Here is a 13,945-nt window from a genome sequence, read left to right as displayed (position 1 = left end):
ATTGACTCTCTGAGTAGTCATATAGAGTTCAGAGGTCAAATTCAAGACTTTATGGCAAACCTGAGAAAAATTGCCTTTCAGTTTAAGAGCGCAGGAAGAATCCAGCCATTGCAATAGTAATTTAGAATAGCAACATGTGTGCCAGCTGATACATTGATATTATGCTAAAATATAAACTAATGACAAATTTTAAAAGACAGGAAAGAAATCAGTAATATAGCTTCTGGATAGCAAAAAGCTATTACAAATTATTCCGGAGATCTGAGGCAAACAGTGCCTCTGAGCACTCTTGCCCACGCAAGTTGAGTCTTCATATAAAGAAATTATTCTTGGTTACTTATCCAGTTTTAACACTAATCTCCAGAAGAGCTATACAGGAAACTGTTCTAGTGTGTAGTGCCTTAGACTACACCAATAGCCACTTTCTAGGTATTCCTTCTCCTTATACCCTTTAGACTCATATTTTAAGGTCTTTTCCATACCTAACAGCAAACTGTGAAATACAAGTCCTGGATGAAACCTAACTTTCCCTTCAAAAGCCTTAGAGCATACCTGTCTCTCATTGTTGACATAGTGATCTAGACAACTTGTACTCTTATTTTAGATTGTCTATATTTTTTTGTGTGTGTGAGAAAAATACCTGAATGCCAGTAATATGCTGGTTAGGTGGACTCTAACACAAAATATTTTTCTTGCTTTTACTTAAAGACAGAGGTACTGACACAGCTAAATATCAGTTAAGCACTGATGTATAATTAGATAGAAGAGTAATTGAAAAATAAAGTTATTTATTATTTATGAATTATGTAATTTTAATGATACCTGACAACTCCTAATAGTTCCTTGAGAAGCCTGTGCACTTTACATGTGTGGAAATGAGCATTCAAAGATGACTTTCTATCAGTCCTATCTGTTTAATCATTTTAAATACTGGCACAGTTTTTCATGGTAATAATCTGCATTGGATTTTGCAATGTCTGGGTTCAGCTGAGAACTCTTTGGACCTTGTTTGCATCCCCTGTGAGAGCAAGACATTTGTAATTTGATTACTATAATGCTTAGCATCATGCTGGGTATAAATAAGCTTGCTGCATGTTGAATACTCCTGAGTATCAGTTATGTATCCTTTTGTAGAAAATATTCCATAAAAAGAACATTTTATAAAAAAGATCAAGATATCATAGGACTTGCAGAGCAAAGTTCACTTGTATGATGATTGATTAAAGTTGTGGGTAACTTTTCAGACTACTCTGAAATAATAGCAATCTTACAGACCAGTCTCAGAAAACATTAGCTGATTTTTAGACTGGAAGGGATGGAGTCTGGGCACTGGTTGAGAGGGTTGAGTTGGTTATCAGTTGAGAGGGTATCCAAAGATCTGCTTATTGCTTTGTGAAGGCAATCATCTTTTGAATCCCTTGGCCAGGAGTTCGACAAGCTAATTCTCCAAGCAGTGTTGCCAGTTCTCTGAGTGATTTCTTCAGCTTCACTGGGCTGTTTGTGAAACCCCTCATCTACCTCTGCCTATAAATATACAGTCAGAGAGAAGGGAGGAAGAAGAGTCCCACCAGACAAGGGTCAGAAACAACTGCAAGACCTGACTGAGGGCTAAAGGACACTATAGCTCATATTCCTCTTATGCTGTGTTTTGTTCAGGACAGACATTCCTTGTTTAGTAAAAAAGTGTCATTCAACAGTCACTTCTGGGAATCTGTAGCTGCATGCCCTTGTCACCAATTTAAAGGCAGTGCTGAAGTTAGTCACAAAGTTTGAGTAAGAAAGGAAGAAGAAAACTGTTGTTTTCTGCGCCAGCTGGAAGGAAAAATTGACCAACCATTATGACTAGTTTATCATAAAACGTGGTACTCCTTGCTGAGACACGTTGGCAAAAATTTCTTCTAACTTCACTCCTTTGATATATTTGTAGGAAAATATTTACCACGAAAATATTGTCTATTCAGTAAACTATAATTTCACTACAGGAACAAAGCTTCAGCAATTACTTTCCTATCAAGTAATTCTGTGGATTTATAATTTCATTTAGCAGATGGCCTGTTGACCTTCAGCCATTGGATAGTTCTACGCGTTGTAAAGTAGTCGTCCTTAAAATACACCATTTACCTGCTGAGAAAAATATTATACTATTTATGAAACCATATAATTTCAATAGGCAAACTCAGCAAGATTTTATTGCTCTCTCCACCTGTAATTGTGGAACAGCTGACTCATCAGTCCATCATCAACCCTGACCATTGAACAGCTTTACTAAAACTCTTAAAGTGACTTGTTTTCTCATCATTCCTGCAAGCACTGCTACACCCCCACAATCCCTTCACTTTTTTGGACAATATAGAAGTCATCTCAAATAATTAAAATTATTTACAGTTCAGATACCAGGGAAACATTCATGCAACAAAATCTTACTGCCTTGCTGAAAGATGTATACTTTTAATAACATGAAGACAAAATTAAATTAATTAATATCTTAAAAAATATATGTATTGTAGCAGTCAATTACCTTTTGTCTGAAGTGTATTAAAGTAAATATTTCTTCAAGCATGGAGGTATTTTCCTCTGTTTTACCTCATTCACTACCATAAAAAATTCCGTAACAAGCTTTCATCTACCTAATAACTTTTCCCCTTCAAATCTTTTGACAACAGATATCATTCACTATTTGTTAAGGAATCAAACACCTGTCAAGCCACAATTTTCCTATTTATTCCCTTCTGTTTTTAGTCCAGGGGCAGGGGACAAATCTTTGCTTTAATAATACCTGAAGCTCTGTATTAATACATGACTGTAGTCAAGTCATGCTTCGGGATTTTAGTGAATTAGTTGCAAGGATCAGGAAAGAATACCAGCACTTTGGTATACAACTGGAATTTGAACTTGGATTTGGGTTTTTTTCCTCCTGTTTAGGCATTTGCTCTGGCAACAGCTGGGATTGGGACACTAGACAGGATGGCACAGCACTCTGAGCCTGCTTCCTCAGGTGTTTCCCAGTATGTGGTGTTATGACTTACACAGAGTCAAACCATTGACTAGAGTTGGAGTGAGGAAAGGTCTGGCAGGAACCCCATTTTTTGCAACATGGAATATAGGTCACCTGTCAGAACAATCTGTTACTAACAAATTCCCTGCCCTCCGGCAAGATGAACCGTTAAACTAAAGAGCATGGTCACATGTGCAGAGCAGTAAATTAATACTCTTCAAAGGATAGACGATTGCAGAGTTCACCATAAATACCTCAGACTACCCATTTTCTACTAATGGCATACAATCAACCTATGACCAATGAAATACTTCAGACTCACCTAAGTCATTGAACTGAATCTGTTGACAACTGTACTAAACTGCCTGGCTTGTGCTCTGCAAAAGGTCAGGCTGAACAATATAAAAGTTTCCCCATGGCAAGAGGCTCTGTGACTCCGGGGGATTTGCACAGTAGAATTTTAATCTCTCGCTTATGTTAGTAAGGGAAGAAAAATAGCATCACAGGGACCAAAGAAATACTGCAGTAGAACTCATCATGGATCACTCAGTTAATCCAGGATCCAGATTTCAGAAAAGACTTCTAAAATCAGAGTAGATGGTCCCCCATGTTGTTTCTTTTTGTTTTTGTTTTGTTGTTTTGGGTTTGTTTTTTTCGTTTGTTTGTTTTTGTTTTGTTTTTGTTTTTGGTTTGTTTTTTTGTTGTTGTTTTTGTTTTTTTGTTTTTCCAGTAGAGCTTGTAGCTATTGTATAAAACCAACCAACCACCAAATGAGGTATTTGTCACTAACCTCAAAGTAAGGGTCAGTTATTATTCTGAAGAGAAAGACTTTTAGGATTGTTTCCCAAACTCCTACTACAACAATGATTACTCGAAGCCTTTCTATTACTCTTTCAATAGCATTGTACAGGAGATTGGGGTTTTCACTTGAGCAGCATCCTGCATTGGCAAAGCATGTGAAAGGGCAAGGCTGGCCAGAGCAATCTCCTCTCTGAATTCCTCAGCACACTCTGTCTCTGACCAGAGTGCCTAAAATTTTCCCTGTAGAGCATTTTCCCTATAGCACTATTCTATGTCAAAGTGACATCTACAGTCATTATTGTATATTCCATGCTCCCACATCCTCCATCCCCTACTTTCTTTTGCTAAGGGGAGGGTGATATTTGACTTTTATAATTGTCGCGCCAATATCTGTTTTGAAAAAGAGACATTCTTTGCTTTGTTCCCCTTGCAAATTGACTTGCATGTCTCTGGTACTGGTTTGTGAAACATTGTTCAGATAAACCAAGAGGAATTTCATCTGATTCATAGCTATATTTGAAAGGCTAAGAGGCACCTGAAGGAAAAAACAGAAAGACGGAAAATACAGAGATCAGGTCAGATTCTCAGCAAGTAATAATTGACATATCCTCACTGCTTTTGAGTGACTTTGCACCAGCTGAAGATTCAACCCAGCATTAAAAATGTTGGGAAAGACAGTTTATTAGTCATCCCAGGTAAATGGAAAGGATGTTCAAAAAAGAAAGACAACGCCCTTTATTTGACTTCTCCAAAACATTTTTAGACTTCATTGTTAATAAGATTAAAAAGGAGATGAGCAATAAAGATATTGGAGCTGGGTTTATTATGAGAAAATGTACACTTCAGGAAGAGTGCTCTCCCACCACTTAGATGGAAAGTTTGTGTACACATCCTTTCATTCACGTTTTTTTATTGCTGTTTGCCTAGAGGGAAAAAAAAAAAGTCCCTGTTAAAAGAATGTGAGCGGGAGTGCATTGCCTCCCCGCTCCAGGTTACTCTCGATGCACTGATTCACGCATTTCCCACAACTATGTAATTTTCTGCCAGTTGTGACTGTAGACCCTTCAGTGGGTGAAACATAATATTTCCCTTGAAAATAAAGCAAGTCATCTGACAAACTGTGTTCCTCCTCTCTTTTGTGGGTCATTCAGCGACTTTATTTTACTGAGGGAACATGGGGAAGTTTATAATAGGATCAGTTTTGTTTGCAATTTGTTTCTAATAGATGCCAATAAGCCGGTTAACTAGGCTCTAGTTAATGGAAATTTTATTGTGTTTCCCCCTGCAGTGCACATGACCTTTTCTTACAAGAGTTTGTGATTCTTGAAAACATGTATCTGCTGCCTTGCCTCGGGGTCTGCTTACAACAGCAGGGATATGACCATAGGCTCTTCTGAACTTGTTCACTAGCCCTCTGCTTTGAGTAGACCAAAATACTTTGATCATCCTGTCAGTGGCAAATTTACAGCAACATACTGGCTTTAGTTCCATGTGTATCTCTCCAAATATAATATCTCCCTCAAGAAATCAATGATAAGCTGTTAAACTAAAGAGCATGGTAACATCCACAGAGCAGTAAATTAATGGTCTTTTGTGGATAGATGGTTACAGATTTCATCATAAAAAATGGATAAAAGATTACATATCACACAGAGCGAAACTTTTAATAACTCAACATGACTTTTCTTAATGGGTTTTATTCATTTTAATCATTATAGTGTCAATGATGATTATAGTCTTATTAGATTCTGGTGATTGAAGAGCCTGTTTATGAGATATTGAAAATCTTAGTCTGTTCAGAAGTGTAGTTGCAGTCTGCGAAGGTTTGATGTGTAACTTCATCTGCAGAAGTAGGGCTTGCCAGAGACTTTCAATTAATACCTTTACTAAATTGCTCCTGTCTGTAGTGACCTAGGTCACAGATGACTTAAAGATTCCACAACATCAGGTTCTCAAAACAGTAGATCAGCAAGAGTGTAAATCAAACAGAGCCGAGGAACTAAAAAGAAAAGGAAAAAAGGAAGAGGGAGGAAAGTCATATGGCAAAAGAAACCAATCTGCTTTCCTCTCCTGTAGCCACAGAAGAGTCTAGCCTTAAGTTATCACTCCAGGCTACGTCTTCCTTCCTAATGATGGAGCTTTCCACATAAACTTAAGCATATATGAACACTCACAGTTAGAATGATTCTTAATACCACCTGGAATATGAACAGAATAAACCAAGCTGGTGGAACAATACTATGTAATTATCTTTGCATTCCGAGGGAGAATTATCGTATCACTTTCTAAGAACTGTTTTTTAAAATGCATGTCTAGGATAATTCATTTTAATGTTGACGAGAATATACCAGACCACCTTTTTTTTTTTTGGCTCTTGTTTAAAGCTTGTTAAAAGAACCCTTTTCCTTGAGAGGGACAGATACAATCTAAACACTACACTAAACACTAAAATAAAAATAACGCCATAAGTTTGTTTATAATTAAAATGGAATATTTTTAGTAATCACACATAGCTTTCTCTCAGGATTGCCAACTTCCTCTTGCAAATCAACTGCATTATGACCTATAAATGTTTAGATTAGAGCCACAGAAATTCATCTAAATCATCCTAAATTAATTCACCTTTTGGGTTCTGAAAATCCAAGAAGTGCTTCAGATGCTTTCTAACTCTCAGCCTCATTCTGCCCTGTAGCCTATCCCTCACCAGCAGACAAACAGGGCTCACACTAGCTAGATCCCTGCAGGTGCTAGCAGGATGCTTGTCCCAGTCCCTTCTGCCTGTCCTCAAGTACTACTGGAGATGGGATCTCCTCCTGTTCTAGGGGAATTGGCAGGACACCTTCAGAGCTGCCTGTGTCCTTCCTCCTTCCCCCCTACTTTGCTAGGTATGTTCCAGGTGCACAAATAGCCAAGCCTATAGCACCTGCATCTCCTTGTCTGGCAACTGCTTCTTGGCTGTGTCATGACTCTTTCAGATCCTGAAAAACAATGTGAGGATTCGTACTGCTAAGGATTAAACTGGACCTTACGGTGCCGATGAATGTAATATTTTTTGCTTCTTTTCAGCTCTAAAGCAAGGCTAGCAGTCTTCAAATATGTAAAAGGCAGTTCAGACAGAAAGTAAATAAGCTTTTTTGGCCACTGGTGACAAAACAGCAAGTGTTGGGTTTAAATTTCAGTGAAAGAGGTTTACACTAGACACCAAGAGAAAAGCAATAGAGATAACTAACAGCACAGATAGACAGGGATTGTTGACTTTTAGGAGAAGAACTAGATAATTTAATTTTCAGAGTCTCTTTTAGTCCTTTTTCGGGGCTAATCTCATCATTATTACAGTGCCATGAATGGATGCCAGAGGAAACCAACACAAATAAAAAAGTCTGGTAAAGGCCCTTTGACTCAGTCAATCACAGATAATGGTTGGAGTCGGAAGGAAGCTCTGGATATCCTCTAGTTCAACACCTCTGCGAAAGCAGGTTCACCTAGAGCAGGTTGCACAGATCACATGAAAGCAGATTTTTACTATCTCCAGTGAAGGAGACTCTACAATCTCTCTGGGCAGCATGAAGTCATAGTTCCATGCAGTGGCCGTGTGGATCTGTTTGCTATTCTTGATTCAGTCTCCTATTACTCCATTTGCATTGCAGAGAAAACACTCCAGCTGCAGACCAAGACAATAAGTGAATGAGTATTTGCTATGTTTTTACGGATATAGTTAGCAGATGATAAAATACAGACTAACCCCCTACAGACTCTCAAGTTCCTTTTCAGCATGCCAGGTGTCATGTATTGCATCAGATGGTTTAGAAAATGCCATTCTTAAATTGCTATATTAGGCAACACACATGTACATAATCGAGGTAAGGAAACAGGTCTTCAGAATTACCATTTCTACAGCTCATTCACTTTGTTCCTCATTCTTTCTAAGCCTATTGGAAAAGTAACAAATATCTCAAAGAAGGGGGAGAAAGGACAAAGCATGTTTGTTTTAGAAATGTCTGGGGATTTTTTTTAATTAATGTGCCAATCACTTAGTAAGCTGCAGGGCAGACTCAGTAGCTGGGACAATCCAAATAAAGCCCACATGCTTCTGTTTCAGGCACCTCCCTTTCCTCAGGGAAGGCTTATTAACTCAGAAATGGGAGAGCAAGGTTTAAAGTAGTGCTACACACTTAGAAGCAGAAAACTTCCCAGCTCTGTGCAGACATAAAGTTGAGAATCAGCCTCTCTCCCTCTTAATGTTTCTATCTGGACCATCTTGTATGTAGCTAACCCCATGTCTGTCTTCCTCTCTCCTATTTGCTATTATTTTGCAGGAAAACTGTTACACGTTTTCAGAAATGAGCAGCAAATATGGCCTAGTTTGCTGTGCCCCCTAGCCCCCCTTTCCCCAAAAAAGGGGCAAGCGGATTTTAAGCCTTGGAGCTTAAAACAGGCAAGAGCTGCTCTCAGCTGCCCTGCCCGGGAGTCGGGGAATGATGCTTTCGTCTCTGGTTCTCCCATTAATCAGTGAGCAAAGCAGACTGCTCCTGGCCCAGATCACCAGTAAATTACTTCCCGCTGGGGTGCTGGGGTGGAGGAGCAGAGGGCTGGGGCTCCACAGGCTCCCTGGCGGCTTGCTCTGCCCGTCAGGCACAGACGGTGGATGTGCAGGGGCCACCCAGGGAGACATTCAATTCCTTATTCCTTAGTGTGGGTGCACGGGGCAACCTTGCCCTGTATTAGCAGGAAACACTCGACAAATATATCAAAAGCACCAAGGCAGAAACTTGCAAACCACAACTTCTTTATCCTTATGGGAAACGCTGATAGCATTTAATAGAAAACACATACCTTTCTGAACTCTCATATCAAGTTTCACAGGGATTCCTACAGGCTGGGCTTCACAGGCAAGCATGGAGATGAACATGGCTACAGCAGTCTTCAGAGCAGCATGAAAACCAGTTATCCTTCTGGTCAGCTTTAGTCATCTAATGAGCTCGCTAGGTTTTGTTTCTATCAAACAATACGAGACACTATAAAACTTCTTATCGTTCCAGCAGAAAGTTGATTGAATTTCTCTAGTGTGGACAAACATTAGATGAGGATGTGCAGTATTTGGCCAAGTATACTCAATTCTGCATATGTTACCACCTAGTGACTCTTTGGGGTACATTGCAGCAATTTTTGTGTGATGTGGAGTTGTATTAGGAGGCTTGTAATGCAAGCAAATAAGTGATGACTTATCAAAGTGACTGATCAATGCTGTTAAATTAATATAGGATAGTATCAGTAGTAAGTTGAGCAATTAAAAAAGAGGCCCTTGTTTCTTTAGAGAGATACACCAAAACTACCATCTCCAAACATTTGGGCTTTCTGCATTAAGGTCAAGAAGCCTATCCTGTTTCCTGGAATTTGGCTGGTAACTTCACAGTCCCATCTTTTCTTCTTTTATTGAGGTAATAACTAATCGTTTCTGCTCCATACCTTTGTCATACATAATTGCTATTTTATTGTTCCCCAAGGTAAGTTTTACTAAGACTTTTAAAAAGCTGAATTTAAAATGACTAATGCTGATTAAAAGTAGGAATTCCGGGTTACAAAGCCTATCACAGCCTTATGCCATTTCCTGTGGCTGTATTTTAAGATAATTAAGAGCAGATCTCCCTGTAGTGCATCTTTGTAAAGTAACTGCAAGTGCATTAAGGAGTAGGCCTACCTGGTAAATATTCATGCTTTTTTGTGAGGTAGGAAAGCTTTTCCCAAGCATTTTTCTAAATTCTTGTTCACTGTCCAAGTGAAGACCAGTGACAAGTGGTGTTCCTCAGGGGACTGGTGCTGTTTAACAGCTTTGTTGTTGACATGGACAGTGGGATTGAGTGCACCCTCAGCAAGTCTGCTGACAACACACTGAGATATGTGGTGTGGTTGTGACACTGGAGGGAAGGGATGCCATCCAAAGGGACCTGACTTCATTTTATTACAAGGTAACCCACCTAGTTGATCAAGGGAAGCCAGTTGATGTAGTCTTTTTGGATTTCAGTAAAGCTTTTGATACCGTCTCTCACAGGATCCTTCTGGACAAACTGTCCAGCACACAGCTGGATAAACACATCATGTGGTGAGTGAGCAATTGGCTCACAAATTGAGCACAGAGGGTAATAGTGAATTGGGTAACATCAGACTGGCAACCTGTCAGCAGTGGGGTTCCACAGGGTTCCATTTTGGACCCCGTGCTCTTCAACATCTTCATAAATTACTTGGACACCGGCTGGAAGGAATACTAAGCAAGTTTGCAGATGACACAAAACTGGGAGGAGCTGTTGACTCCCTCGAAGACAGGGAGGCCCTGCAGAGAGACCTTGACAAATTAGAGGACTGGGAAATCACCAACTATATGCAGTTTAACAAGTGGAAGTGCTGGATTCTCACCTGGGATGGAGCAACCCCAGATGTTTGTACAGGCTGCGGAATGAGATGCTGGAAAGCAGTACCGTGGAAAGGGACCTTGGGGTCCTGGTCAAAGGCAAGTTGGATATGAGTCAGCAGTGCCCTGGCAGCAAGGAGGGCCAACCGTGTCCTGGGGGGCATCAGGCAAAACATCACCAGCTGGTCGAGGGAGGGGGTTGTCCCACTCTGCTCTGCACTGGTGTGGCCTCACCTGTAATATTGTGTGCAATTTTGGGTACCAAAAAGAAAGATATTCAGCTGTTAGAGAGTGTCCAAAGGAGGGCAACAAAGATGGTGAAGAGCCTTGAGGGGAAGCTGTATGAGGAGCAGCTGAGGTCACTTGGTCTGTTCAGCCTGGAGGAGACTGAGTATACAGCTTCCTCATGAGGAGAAGAGGAGGGGCAGGCACTGATCTCTTCTCTGTGGTGACCAGTGACAGAATCCGAGGGAATGGCTTGAAGTTATGTTAGGGGAGCTTTAGGCTGAATATTAGAAAAGGGTTCTTCACCCACAGGGTAGTTGCGCACTGGGGAACAGGCTCCCTGGGGAAGTGGTCACAGCACCAAGCCTGGCAGAGTTCAAGAAACATTTAGACTGTATTCTTGGGCACATGGTGTGACTCTTGGAGATGGTCCTGTGCAGGGCCAGGAGTTGGACTTAATGATCCTTGTGGGTCCCTTCCAACTCATCATATTCTGTGATTTTGTCATTCTACGTCCCTGCCCATGGTAGGAGGGTTGGAACTAGATGATCTTTAAGGGACCTTCCAACCCAAACCATTCTATGATTCTACGACTCTGCATATATACCAATTAAAGTTCTTCCTGGCTGGATATCACCACAATTACTTTAAATTCCTTCCCACCAAAAAGTCAAATCCAGGGATGGTAGCATATCATATAGCAGCGGTTTAATCCTAACAACTCTTCTTCCTCACCTGAGCAAGACTGATACAGCTTCTGGTGTGAGAGATAATGACGCAGGATGGGATCTCCAATCCAAAACTTCCTATCCAGCTGGAGGGGATTACCTTCAAACTAAGATCTCAACTATTTCTCTAGGTCTGCCAGTCTCAGCATCTTCGAAAATCAGGGCTACTAGCTTATAAAGATAGTGAGAGATCTTGCACCTTTGAAGTTCTTAAACCATGCAAAACTGGGGTGTCAGCTGAATGGAGTTACTGAGCCTGGTGACTGGGCCTGGAAATTTTAGCAAAGGTAATGAGTCTTAACTTTCAGCAGAGCTTGCCAAATTTAGTCTATTTCTGCTTTTAATCCAAGGGGTTTGTTTCCCAACCTGAAATCCACAGCTGAGAAATAGACAGGTACATGCTGAAAGTTTCTGGAAAGACACTACTCAGCTTGTGAAAGAAAGATGGCTAAAGTATCATATAAAGGAAATATTTTTATCTTAATTATTGCAATTTTTTTTTGCAGCTCTATGAAGCCTCTTTTTAAAGGTGCTATAAACATTATTCAAACCAGGTTCCCATTGCTAGGAAAGGTCAAAACTTACAGTAGACTCACAAAGTCAGGCTAGCCATTAGTAAATAAGGGTTTATGGAAAACTCATAAAGCACCTAAAGTGCCAGCTTATGTAATGTAGCTAATATAATAAACACTCTGAGGTGAGTCTAAGAGTGGAAAATATGCAGTTTCTTATTATAAAAAATTTGAATGTAGTAAAGACTTTAGAAATTGCTCAAACTGTGTGAGCCAGAAGGTTTGTCATGCAGCCTGAAAATCCAGGAGATCTTCAGCTTGCTGAGAGGAAGCATTTTAGCAGACCCTGCAGGGTGAATTGTTAATACAAACTTATGTTCACAGTGATCCCAGGAGTTGTGTAGGAGAGTTATCTGGCACGGCCATTGTTAGATTCTTACACTAACTACTGTACAAACAACTGCTTGGTTTTAGATTACAACAACTGTACTGTACTGCCAGTGAGACCAAGTAATGCAGGAGGAATGGAGCATATCACTCATTTCTGTTGCATAGATGCCTTTTAAAGAGACTCTCTGAGAAAGTCAGTCATTGATGGCTGGTTGGCACTGAGTTAGACTGTTTTCCTGAGCATGGATATTCCCACAACAGCTATAGTCACCTGGTATTGTACAAACTACCTGCACAGAGGCGTTTGATTTGACACTCCATCGTCGTGCTATTTTTGGCACACTCCTTCCTAATTTGTGATTAACAAGGATCAGGTTGTTTTCACTTTGTAAGGACTATTTAGAGTTCAAGAGGAGATTTCCCTCCACCCCTTCCCTCTCCTACAGTTCATCAATGGCACGATTTTAGTCTTAACATGTGACCACAATTATACAGTCATGTTAAGTAATTAAAAAAAAGAGCTGATTATGAAATACAAAGGAGTAACTAGAAACATATGAACAATGCACTGCATTTATGCAATATAGGAGAACTAGATCCTGGAAAGACTTTATATGATGCTGTCACAACTACTATGCCTCCTTCAAATGGACTATGCTGTTTAGCAGTTCCAAAACACAACAAAATCTTGTGGGACAGAAACTGTAGGATAAACCTGAACTTGAAATAAAAATAGGACTCAGTGATCCAACGTTTTTGACCCTGAATACAATGGGAGTTTTATGACTGAATTCAGTGGGAGCAGGAACAAGCCTGGAAAATGGTTATCTATGAGGGAATTTGTAAATTCACAGAAGAGATCAATGTGACATAACATAGTGCCCATAACAAATTAGCTGGAGGGGTATTCTAAGTGGCCAGTACACAAACTTGATTTAGGATGAAGCTATTAAAAAGGCTGAATGCTGGAACAACTGTGCTCCCACTGAAGTCAGTAGGAAAAAAAAAAAAAGGAATATTTTAGTATTTATCTTAAAAGCTTAATTTTTGTCAATCTTCAGATAGGGACAGGAAAAGATGGATTTAACCTGCTTTCACCTATATTGCAGACCCCTCAGAATAACACAGCACTGTGAGAGACAGCAGACAAATAGCTCTAACCAGAAATTACTGCAATATAGAGGGGTCATCTATGCTGATTAGCGCTATCGATACTTTCCAACAGTCAACAGTTGTACTGGGTTGAGATAGATAGCAAGTGCACATGCAAATAGCAAGAAGAAACTGTTGTGGTTTCAAGAAAAGGTATTGTACTTAGCAGAGCAGAATAAGCACAGTAGTTTTCCCAAGTAAAAGTGCTTTTGAAGTAAGTGGTCTACATGAATGCAAGGTGAGAGATACATGACAGAGATATCAGCCACAGGTCCAGGAAAGTGGCTTGCATCAGGCTGCTTATATCAGTGATCCTGACAGGTAAGATATATGTACTAAGGGTGGGATCCAAATCCTGTACTGTTGACTGTCTGAAAAAAATGAGGTTCCTAGTCATGAGAGAAAGTGGGGTTTTCATCCCATTGTAAAACAAGTGTGAGAAGAGGCATGATGAAATATGCTCTGGAGGAGCTTGTCTTCTTCCTGGGACAATTGCAGGGATCTAGACAGCCAGATGCCAAGCTTTTGGGCTACCTGTGCTGCAAGAGATGCATCTAATGGCTGCAAAATGCCTGCCTGAAAGCTCCCGTCTTCCTTTCTATGCATATTTGTCTATTCTGATGCAGCTGTATGTTGTTAATGGGTAACTTGAGCCTGAACAGCCAGACAGTTAGATCTCTACTTGCCTTAGATCTCTGTTTTGTTTGCTTTCCGGTTGTGCTATCTTCATGCCCAC

The sequence above is a fragment of the Manacus vitellinus genome, unplaced genomic scaffold (genome assembly GCF_001715985.3).
Source record: "Manacus vitellinus isolate BGI_N305 unplaced genomic scaffold, ASM171598v3 scaffold_3_pilon, whole genome shotgun sequence".
Taxonomy (NCBI): domain Eukaryota; kingdom Metazoa; phylum Chordata; class Aves; order Passeriformes; family Pipridae; genus Manacus; species Manacus vitellinus.
The sequence above is the reverse complement of the archived record's forward strand: the minus strand, read 5'-3'. Positions refer to the sequence as shown.